At 41.2% G+C, this 8,748-nt stretch overlaps 1 long non-coding RNA gene across 1 annotated transcript in view; it reads right to left on the bottom strand.

Annotated features, from left to right (window-relative positions):
* Positions 1-8,109: 8,109 nt before the first annotated feature.
* Positions 8,110-8,748, bottom strand: part of LOC148726617 (uncharacterized) — a 23,246-nt gene continuing 22,607 nt past the window's right edge. Inside the window, exon 2 of the long non-coding RNA XR_015990176.1 lies at positions 8,110-8,748. This exon is cut by the window's right edge and continues 477 nt beyond it. This is a non-coding gene — a long non-coding RNA (uncharacterized LOC148726617).

Genomic DNA, 8,748 nt, shown 5'->3' with positions numbered 1-8,748 from the left:
TGCGACTTCGGGGAAGCAACTGATGATAATATTCTTGGTCAGGTTATAGAGAAGTGTTCTGACGGATATCTACGAGAAAAGCTACTACAACAAGGAGAGACTCTTACACTGGAAAAAGCCCAGACGTTCGGGAGAGCAATTGAATCTGCAAAGAAGGATACACAGCTACTTGGGGGTCACGGGGCCCAAAACTTTCCTGGAAAATCTGATGTTAATGCGGTAAGATCTTCAGTAAATAAAGCGAAAGAAAAAGCCTGCTTTCGATGTGGAAAAACGGATCATCTTGCTAATAACGAAAGGTGCAAAGCTAGGAATGCACAGTGCATAAAATGTAAGAAGACTGGTCACTTTTGGAAATATTGCAGATCAAGAGAATCAGAGAAGAAAGAAGATGTAAAGTTTGTCCAGCCAGTCCAGCAACAGTCAGATAAGTCTAACCCTGAATATGTTTTGTATACTACTAATAATGAGGGGCTGGGTGTTGAAACTGATGTTGAAATCAATGGTAAACTTGTTCAAATGATGATTGACACTGGCTGTGCTAAAACCTTGATCCCGAAACAGTGGTTTAGAAACAACCTGAACATTCCTCTTAACCCAACCAATGTCAAGTTCTCAGCTTTTGGTGGAGGAGACCTCAAGTGTTTAGGAGTATTTGATGCTAAACTGAGATGCAATAAGATGGAAGTAGTGGAGCCAGTGTATGTGATCGATGTGGAAGGTCCCCCCCTGTTGGGAAGAAGCGCCCTGTCCACCCTCAACCTTGTAAAAATCCATGCAGTAGGGGAGAGCCCAACCAAGGCGAGGGAGAAGATCTATCAGGAGTATGAAAATCTCTTCAAGGAAGAGCTCGGAGACTTTAAGAATTATGAGTACAAAATTAAAATCAATTCAGATGTCCCTCCCAAGGTACAAAAACAAAGGCCAGTCCCAGCACCCTTAGAGGAGAGATTGAAACAAGAAATAGAGCGAATGATCCAAGATGTGATTGAAGAAGCGACAGGAGCATCGTGGATATCACCTGTGCAGATTGTCTACAAGGGGAATGGAGAATTGAGAGTGTGCGTTGATCTCAGGGAAGCTAATAAAGCAGTGATAAGAGAGCGGTTTCCAATTCCTAGAATCCAAGACCTGTTACGGCAACTGAGTGGGGCTCGGATGTTTTCGACTCTGGATCTAAGGAAAGCATATTGGCAGGTTCGCCTAGCGGAAGAATCTAGAGAAATTACATCGTTCATAGCCGCAGGCAAAGTGTATCAGTTCAAAAGGCTGCCCTTCGGACTTGCGTCAGCACCAGAGGTGTACCAAAGGGTCATGAGCATAGTGAGTGAAGGCTTATCAGGTGTGCTTAGCTACTTTGATGATGTTGTGGTGTACGGGTCAACACCAGAAGAACACTGGAAGAATCTTCGTGCAGTTATGGCTAAACTTCAAGACTGTGGCCTTCGTCTCAATGCAGACAAGTGTGCCTTGGGCATGTGTGAGCTGAAATTTCTAGGACACTTCATCTCTGCTGAGGGCATTAAGCCTGACCCTGACAAGGTAAAAGCCATTGCAGATGCACCAGTACCTCAAAACCAAGCTGAGCTGAGATCATTTCTGGGAAGTATTACATACCTTACACAGTTTGTTTCCAACCTTGCAACAGTGATCACCCCCTTACGATATCTTACGCAGAAGGGTGTGGTGTGGAAATGGAGTACAACAGAATCCAATGCCTTTGAGGAAGTTAAAGAGCTTCTGATTAAAGCACCATGCCTTGCACACTACTCATTGGAAGCCGAGACCAAACTTGTAGTAGATGCCAGCCCAGTCGGTCTTGGGTGTGTCTTGCTGCAAAATGTTGACAGCCGTTGGCAGCCCATATCTTATGCGTCCAGAAGTCTAACTGCTGCAGAGAAGAGATATTCGCAGATCGAACGAGAGGCAATGGCTGTGCTGTTTGGATTGCAGAAGATGCATTCTTACATTTATGGTCGCCACGTTGTCGTCTCGACTGATCATAAGCCACTGCTTGGCGTATTCAATAAAAACACTCAATCAATTCGCCTTGAACGGATTGCTTTGAGATGTCAGGACTATGACTTCACACTCACTTATGAACCTGGATCTGAGAACATTGCAGATGGACTGTCAAGATTACCTTTGAACACTACTGTTACAGAAACAAGTTTTGTTGAGGAGCATGTACACTTTGTCAAAAGTGCTGATGCTTTGCTCTCAATTGATGAAATAAAAGAGGCTGGAGAGTCTGACCCTGAATTACTAGAGGTGGTGAAGGTACTTGATGGAACCCAGAAACTGGTAAATAATAAATGGAAACATTTTAAAGATGAACTGAGCTTTGCACAGGGCCTACTGTGGCGAGGTCGACGAATTTATGTTCCTGAGAAGTTGAGAAAAAAGGCATTGACCTTGGCACATGAGCCTCATCAAGGTATTGTGCGTTGCAAGCAACGCCTTCGTAGAATTCTGTTCTGGCCGGGGATGGACGCTGACGCTGAAGACTACTGCCGAAATTGCGAGACATGTGTGCGCCTTCAGCCACTACGACGAGACTCACCTAATACAGCAACTCCTCTTCCCGATTACTGCTGGGAGAAGTGTGCCCTTGACCTGGTGGGTCCATTTCCTGGAGAGATCTACATCATGACTGCTGTTGATTACAGAAGCAAATGGCCCGAGGCTATTGTTCTTAAGCGTATTACAAGTGAGAGTATAGTCACTGCACTTGCAGATATATTTTGCACGATTTGGAAATCCAAAAGTTCTGATCACGGACAATGGACGTCAGTTCGTAGCTGAGGAATTCCAAGACTTCATGAAGGCAAATGGAATACAGCACAGAAGAGTATCACCCTATTTTCCACAAGCAAATGGGCAGGTCGAAAGATTTCATAGGTACCTAAAGCACAGTATCAGAGCAGCAGAGTTAGATGGTCTATCCTGGACAGAGGTTCTGCCCACAATCCTGCAAGTTTACAGATCCACTCCACATGCCGGGACTAACATGACCCCGGCTAAACTGTTTCTCAACAGAGAGATAACAACAAAGTTGCCAACAGTACCAGAAATGGATCAGAACAACCCTGAAGAGAGGTACAAGGAATACCAGAGGAAGTTGTGTGAGTATACTGATGCCAAGCGACATGCACAACAACATAACCTAGTACCTGGGGATATTGTATTTGTAGCAAATACAAAATCTGGAAAATTGATTCCCACGTTTGGTCATCAGAAGTATGTCATTGTTCGTAGCAAAGGACCAGATACTTTTGAACTTGTCAATGCTGAGACTGGACAACATCTCACTCGTAATGTGAAGTTTCTTAGTAGAGTTCCACGCATGGAGCTACCAGTTAATGATGACAATGACAACGGCTACTTGGAGTCGGAAGAGTTCGCTGGGGCAGCGATGCCTCCTTTGGATCAACTCGGATCTACAGTCTCGGATGATAGGAATCCCGCAGATAGTGGTCCTCCCGACTCAGCAATGGAATTGAGACGTTCAACTCGAACACCAAAGCCAAAGAGAGATGCTGACTTTGTTTATGACTAGAACATTGTTTTAGTTCTTCTATGTTAAGTTGCGTTGTTAGAGTGGACTTTGAACTTTAAATAGGTTAGGATGGGATGTTATATCCGGGTATCCATGGATATTGCAGGCTTGGCTGCTAAGCCGAAGGACGTTTTAGATACGTTGGATCTGACTAATTTCGGTGTAAACTCTTCTTGTATATTGGAGTCTGTTCCGTTACAATTAAAGACTTTGCGACACTACAATGAGTAAGAGCCTCAATCAACACTGTGAAATTCTAACAGTTTTTTAACCGATAGATACCAACCATATGAACACCACAACTCACGACACCTACAAGACATAGTGCTTTCTCATGTGACATTTTCCAAACACTTTCGGAACAGATGGCCAAATCTCAAAGAGTGCTTATTTTTAAATTATTATAATTATATGTTGCAAGTTCTACACTTAGTGCCATACGATAAGAGGAAGAAGGCTTACCTTTTGTCCTAGATGATAAACCGCTCATTTCAACATACTGCTTTCTTCCTGTCGTCAGTCGATTCGTCGTCGTCCAAGGATGTCCTCTTAGCTGAGGCTCTTCACGGTTTACCAAAATTAACGCTAAACCTCCATCCAACTATCACTTTGTTCCCAAAAGTCTCGAGAGGCCCCATAGCGAAGTTTTCGTGATCGTGGGTGGAACAAGATAAAATCTACGAAATTTCACGCTAACCAATTTGCAGTAAGCTTTCAGCTCACTTCATATTCGTAGTGTTTGGGTCTTCACGCTCGAATCGTTCATGTTATCGTCTCTTTTAGGACTCAGGCGCCCATTTCTCTGCAGTCAAGTATTCTGTTGCATATTTCCTTTCCATTTTTTGCTCCACAAAGGTATGTTTTGATCAAGTTTGGAATAAAATAAAAATATCACGCTTCCAGGGACAGGACGCCATTTTGAATTTGTCCAAAGTAGTTCGGCATATTCTCGCCTCTGTACTACCCCCTAAGTGTAGGTACACAGTGACTTTGAACAGGGAAACTTGACGGGGAGGGAAGAAAAAGTGTTTCAGCCAGGTTTAATGCATAAATTGATGTCTAACAAATTGAGTGAGTGATTTTTAATTGAATTTCGCCCCCAAACCCATATATCTCGGTTTTCATCTTACGTCACAGGCATATCGTATTACCATGGCGGCCATGTTGGTGTACAGCTTACTTATTAGCATATGTCAAAATATAAAGCGATGTAGGGATTTTTAACTATATGTCAATGTAAAATCAATGAATTTGATAAATCTGTCTGAGAAAACCAAGTGAAACTCATGGAGACGATTGCTATGTCATTCCTCTATTATTAGAGTACTTGAAGAAAGTAGAATTCTTTGAAGATCAATGTTAAATTGAGTGAGTTTCAGCTCATACCGGAACCAGATGCATCGCGTGGCGAAGGATTACAAGAGCATGTCTGAAGATAATGCCGACGCATCTACTCCAGAAAACTTTGAAGAAAAGGACGAAGAAGATTCAACATTTATTCCTCTTTTTTCAGAGTACTCGAAAAGGCTAGATAGCCGGTCGCTACACTGAAAAAATATCAGTGATTGGTATTGACCCGGTTACGTTGCGACACGCGAAGCTCGATCCAGAATGTTTATCTCCCATCAAAGCCTCATATATTCCATGTTATTTGGTTTTAGACACGGGCTAATATACTGCACAACAATTCAAAGCCTTGAAAAGCTTAGAGGTGTATCACCAGATGGTTTCTGGTTTTATTACCTGTGTACAGGGGAAAGTTATCGCCGGAAATTTAGGTAGATGGTATACAAGAAAATGCCACATGCCAAGTCTGGTGCAAGTTCCAGTATCATGCAATGATAATATCATCTGTTATTGCAGAAAAGCTACTGAAGAAGAAACCTTCACTTGCTCTAATCCCAAGTGTCCCTTTATGAAGTTTCACCTGTCATGTCTGAGATCAAGTGATCAAGTTCCAAAAATATGGTATTGTCCTACCTGTCATCTATTACTAGAGTTTAAGAGAAATGCTAAAACCAGAAATGCAATAGAGCAGGAGATATGTAACAAAGCTCTCAGCCTGAATAGTGTCTGTATTTGTAATAGGACTTATGCGTGATGACGTGAAAACAATTTCTCACAGCGTTAAACCGAGGCTTGGTGGTCATCGCTTCGCGTGTTTTGTTGGTGTTTTGTTGGTGTCTAGAGAAAAAATCAATTCCCCCTTGTCTATTTTTTTCACTTTTTGTTCGAAATGCCTCAATGGTGTATTGCCTAGGGTTGTAAAAACTCTTCAGACATGAAAATCAAAAAGTCCTGGCATCGCTTACCGCAGGAGAACAAAGAACTGCTTTTGAAATGGCTACGTGGCGACCACTTTGAAGCCTACTGTTTTAGGAAAATCCTGGGTTCCTTGCTTGTCAACTTGAAGCCAGGGTTTATTCCAACAAAGTTTTGCTTTGTGCAAGAAAAAATCACCGAGGAAACCTCCATAAGAGCGCAACTCGGTCGAACGAAAGCAGTCGAGTTCGTACGTAAACACAGCGTCGGACGATCTGCCAGAAACCTGTGATGGCTTTGAAAGTGACCGTCAACATTGGTGGTGATGGTTTCACGGGAATATCAGAGAAAAATATATGTCACATCGGACATGGCTGTAGGAAATTCGCCTAAAATCACTATTTCTGAGGATGATATCGATGGAGCTTCCTTAAGAGTGAACACTCATAGTCAACTTACTATTCCTGGGTTAAAGAGATGGCTTTCCTGCAGGAGGGGAGCGAAATTGAGCGGAACGAAGCGATCCTTGGTCAAAAGGTAAATACACGTGAATAGCTTATTTCCCCGGCATACCGGTATTTTACGTTGGATGATCAAACTAAAAGAAATCAACTGTCCCTTTCAGAGTTCAAAGTTATATAAATAGTGCTCTAGATAAGGACCTTATTAATCCAGACAATGCTGTCACTTTCAAAGCCATCACATGTTTCTGGCAAATCGTCCGACGCTGTGTTTACGTACCAAGTCGGCTGCTTTCGTTCGACCGATTTTCGCTCTGATGTTATGTAATGTAATCTTTATTTAAATACGATCAATTCATCAGCCCATAAAAATACATATCACATACGCTAAGATATTAAAAATTCAAACTACACACTATAACACTGGATGGAGGTTTCCTCGGTGTTTTTTCTTGCACAAAACAAAACTTTGTGGGAATTGACCCTGGTTTCAAGTTGACAAGCAAGGAACCCGGGATTTTCCTAAAACATTCGGCTTCAAAGTGGTCGCCACGTAGCCTCGAGTGCTCATTAACTGGCGTGTTTGTTCGCCGAATTTTTGCAAGCCATTTCGAAAGCAGTTCTTTGTTCTCCTGCGGTAAGCGATGCCAGGACTTTTTGATTTTCATGTCTGAAGAGGTTGTACAGCCCTAGGCATTACACCACTGAGGCATTTCGAACAAAGAGTGAAAAAAACAGACGAGGAGAATTGATTATTTCTCTAAACACCAACAAAACACGCGAAGCGATGACCACCAAGCCTCGGTTTGACGCTGCGAGGAATTGTATTGACGTCATCACGCATAAGTCCTATTAAAGCCAAGAACAGGTGATAGACTTCTTGAATGTCATAGTGAAGACTGTATAAATGGACAATTTTTTCATTTAGACTGCCTAAAATACAAAAGGATACCAAATAACAGCAAGAGTTTATGGATTTGTAACAGCTGCAAGGAAAAGCCCTATAAAGCAAATTATGTGAACATTTCCACAATTCAGTCATGTGAAAACATTAGTTCTACTTTAACTTCTTTAATTTCATCTACCACTTGTACCTCTTCAATTCCACAAGATCCTTGTGGTGATGTTGATTGTAGTGTTGATGATCTAACTATCAGAGGTAGTGATGATGAGCTTTTTGATGCTCAATGTGACAGTAATGGTGATGTACAAATAACGAAAGTTTGTCAGGAAACACACTGATAAGACAGCCTCTCTAGGGAATTTAACTCAGGCAGAATCATATTATTGAATCTCCAACTGGGTGGTTGGACTGCACTGCCATACAAGAAGCTCACATTTTACTTAAACAATTGAATCCAGTGATCAAGGGATTTCAAAGGACTACCCTGGGACCAGCAAGAAACTTTGATGTAGTAACAAGAGAATTTGTGCAAATTCTGCCCACAGGTAACCATCATTGGGTCTGTGCTAGCTCTGTAGGTTGTTTACCTGGTACTGTGAACTTGTATGACAGTTTATTCCATGACATCATTGCTAATGAAGTGAAACAACAACTGAAAGATCTCATGGCAAACACACTTACAGGAATTAGGATTGAACTTGTCCAGCAACAAGGAGATGGTACTGACTGTGGTGTGTTCTCAATTGCATTTGCAACCTGTATAGTGTATGGCAGAGACCCTGGTATTGTCACATTTGATGTACCACAGATGCGACCACATTTCTCTAGATGCCTTAAAACTAGAGTACTCGGCCCATTTCCTCAGATTCAAACAAATTATATACTGTTACTGACACTCGAAGTAGCCACGCATTTTACTGTATATACAAGTTTATTACAAACAAAGTACTAACATTGATATGTATGCTTGATACAAGCTGTAACAGTTCTAGTTCATAAACTGCTTTATTTAGTCAAGTTATCCAAAACAAGTGTAGAATTGTAAACAATACAGTCAAAACAAAGGACTGTTAATGCAAAGGAAAAGGTATTGTTAAGATGAAGTCAGTGATCAAGTCATCGTGGTCCTCAAATTTATGCATAAACTGCCTTATTTAGTCAAGTTATCCAAAACAAGTGTAGAATTGTAAACAATACAGTCATGGTTTGAGTAAACTGTTACAGTTTCTCCTTACCGCTTGAACAAAATAAAATTTTATTTTAACTAATCAAACAAACAATGGTAGAAATTTTCTAATGGAACTTTTCTTGATATTTCTTAAAGTGAAACTAATCTATAGCATTTAACTAAAAATGCAAACAACAACGAGATAGTAGGTAGGGATTACAACAAATAAAGTGATATAAGTAGGTAATAAATATGTGAAAAGTAACTACTATGTTATTGTGTAAAGCTACTGAAACTCATGGTCCATCTCAAACTGTAGAATGAAAACAATGCATCCTAGTTTTGAGAAGTTTTCCCCTTCTGAATATTTATTGACTAACCCAAAAAAACTGAA

Source organism: Stylophora pistillata, chromosome 7 (assembly GCF_964205215.1).
Source record: "Stylophora pistillata chromosome 7, jaStyPist1.2, whole genome shotgun sequence".
In the NCBI taxonomy this organism is placed as follows: Eukaryota; Metazoa; Cnidaria; class Anthozoa; order Scleractinia; family Pocilloporidae; genus Stylophora; species Stylophora pistillata.
The sequence above is the reverse complement of the archived record's forward strand: the minus strand, read 5'-3'. Positions and strand labels throughout refer to the sequence as shown.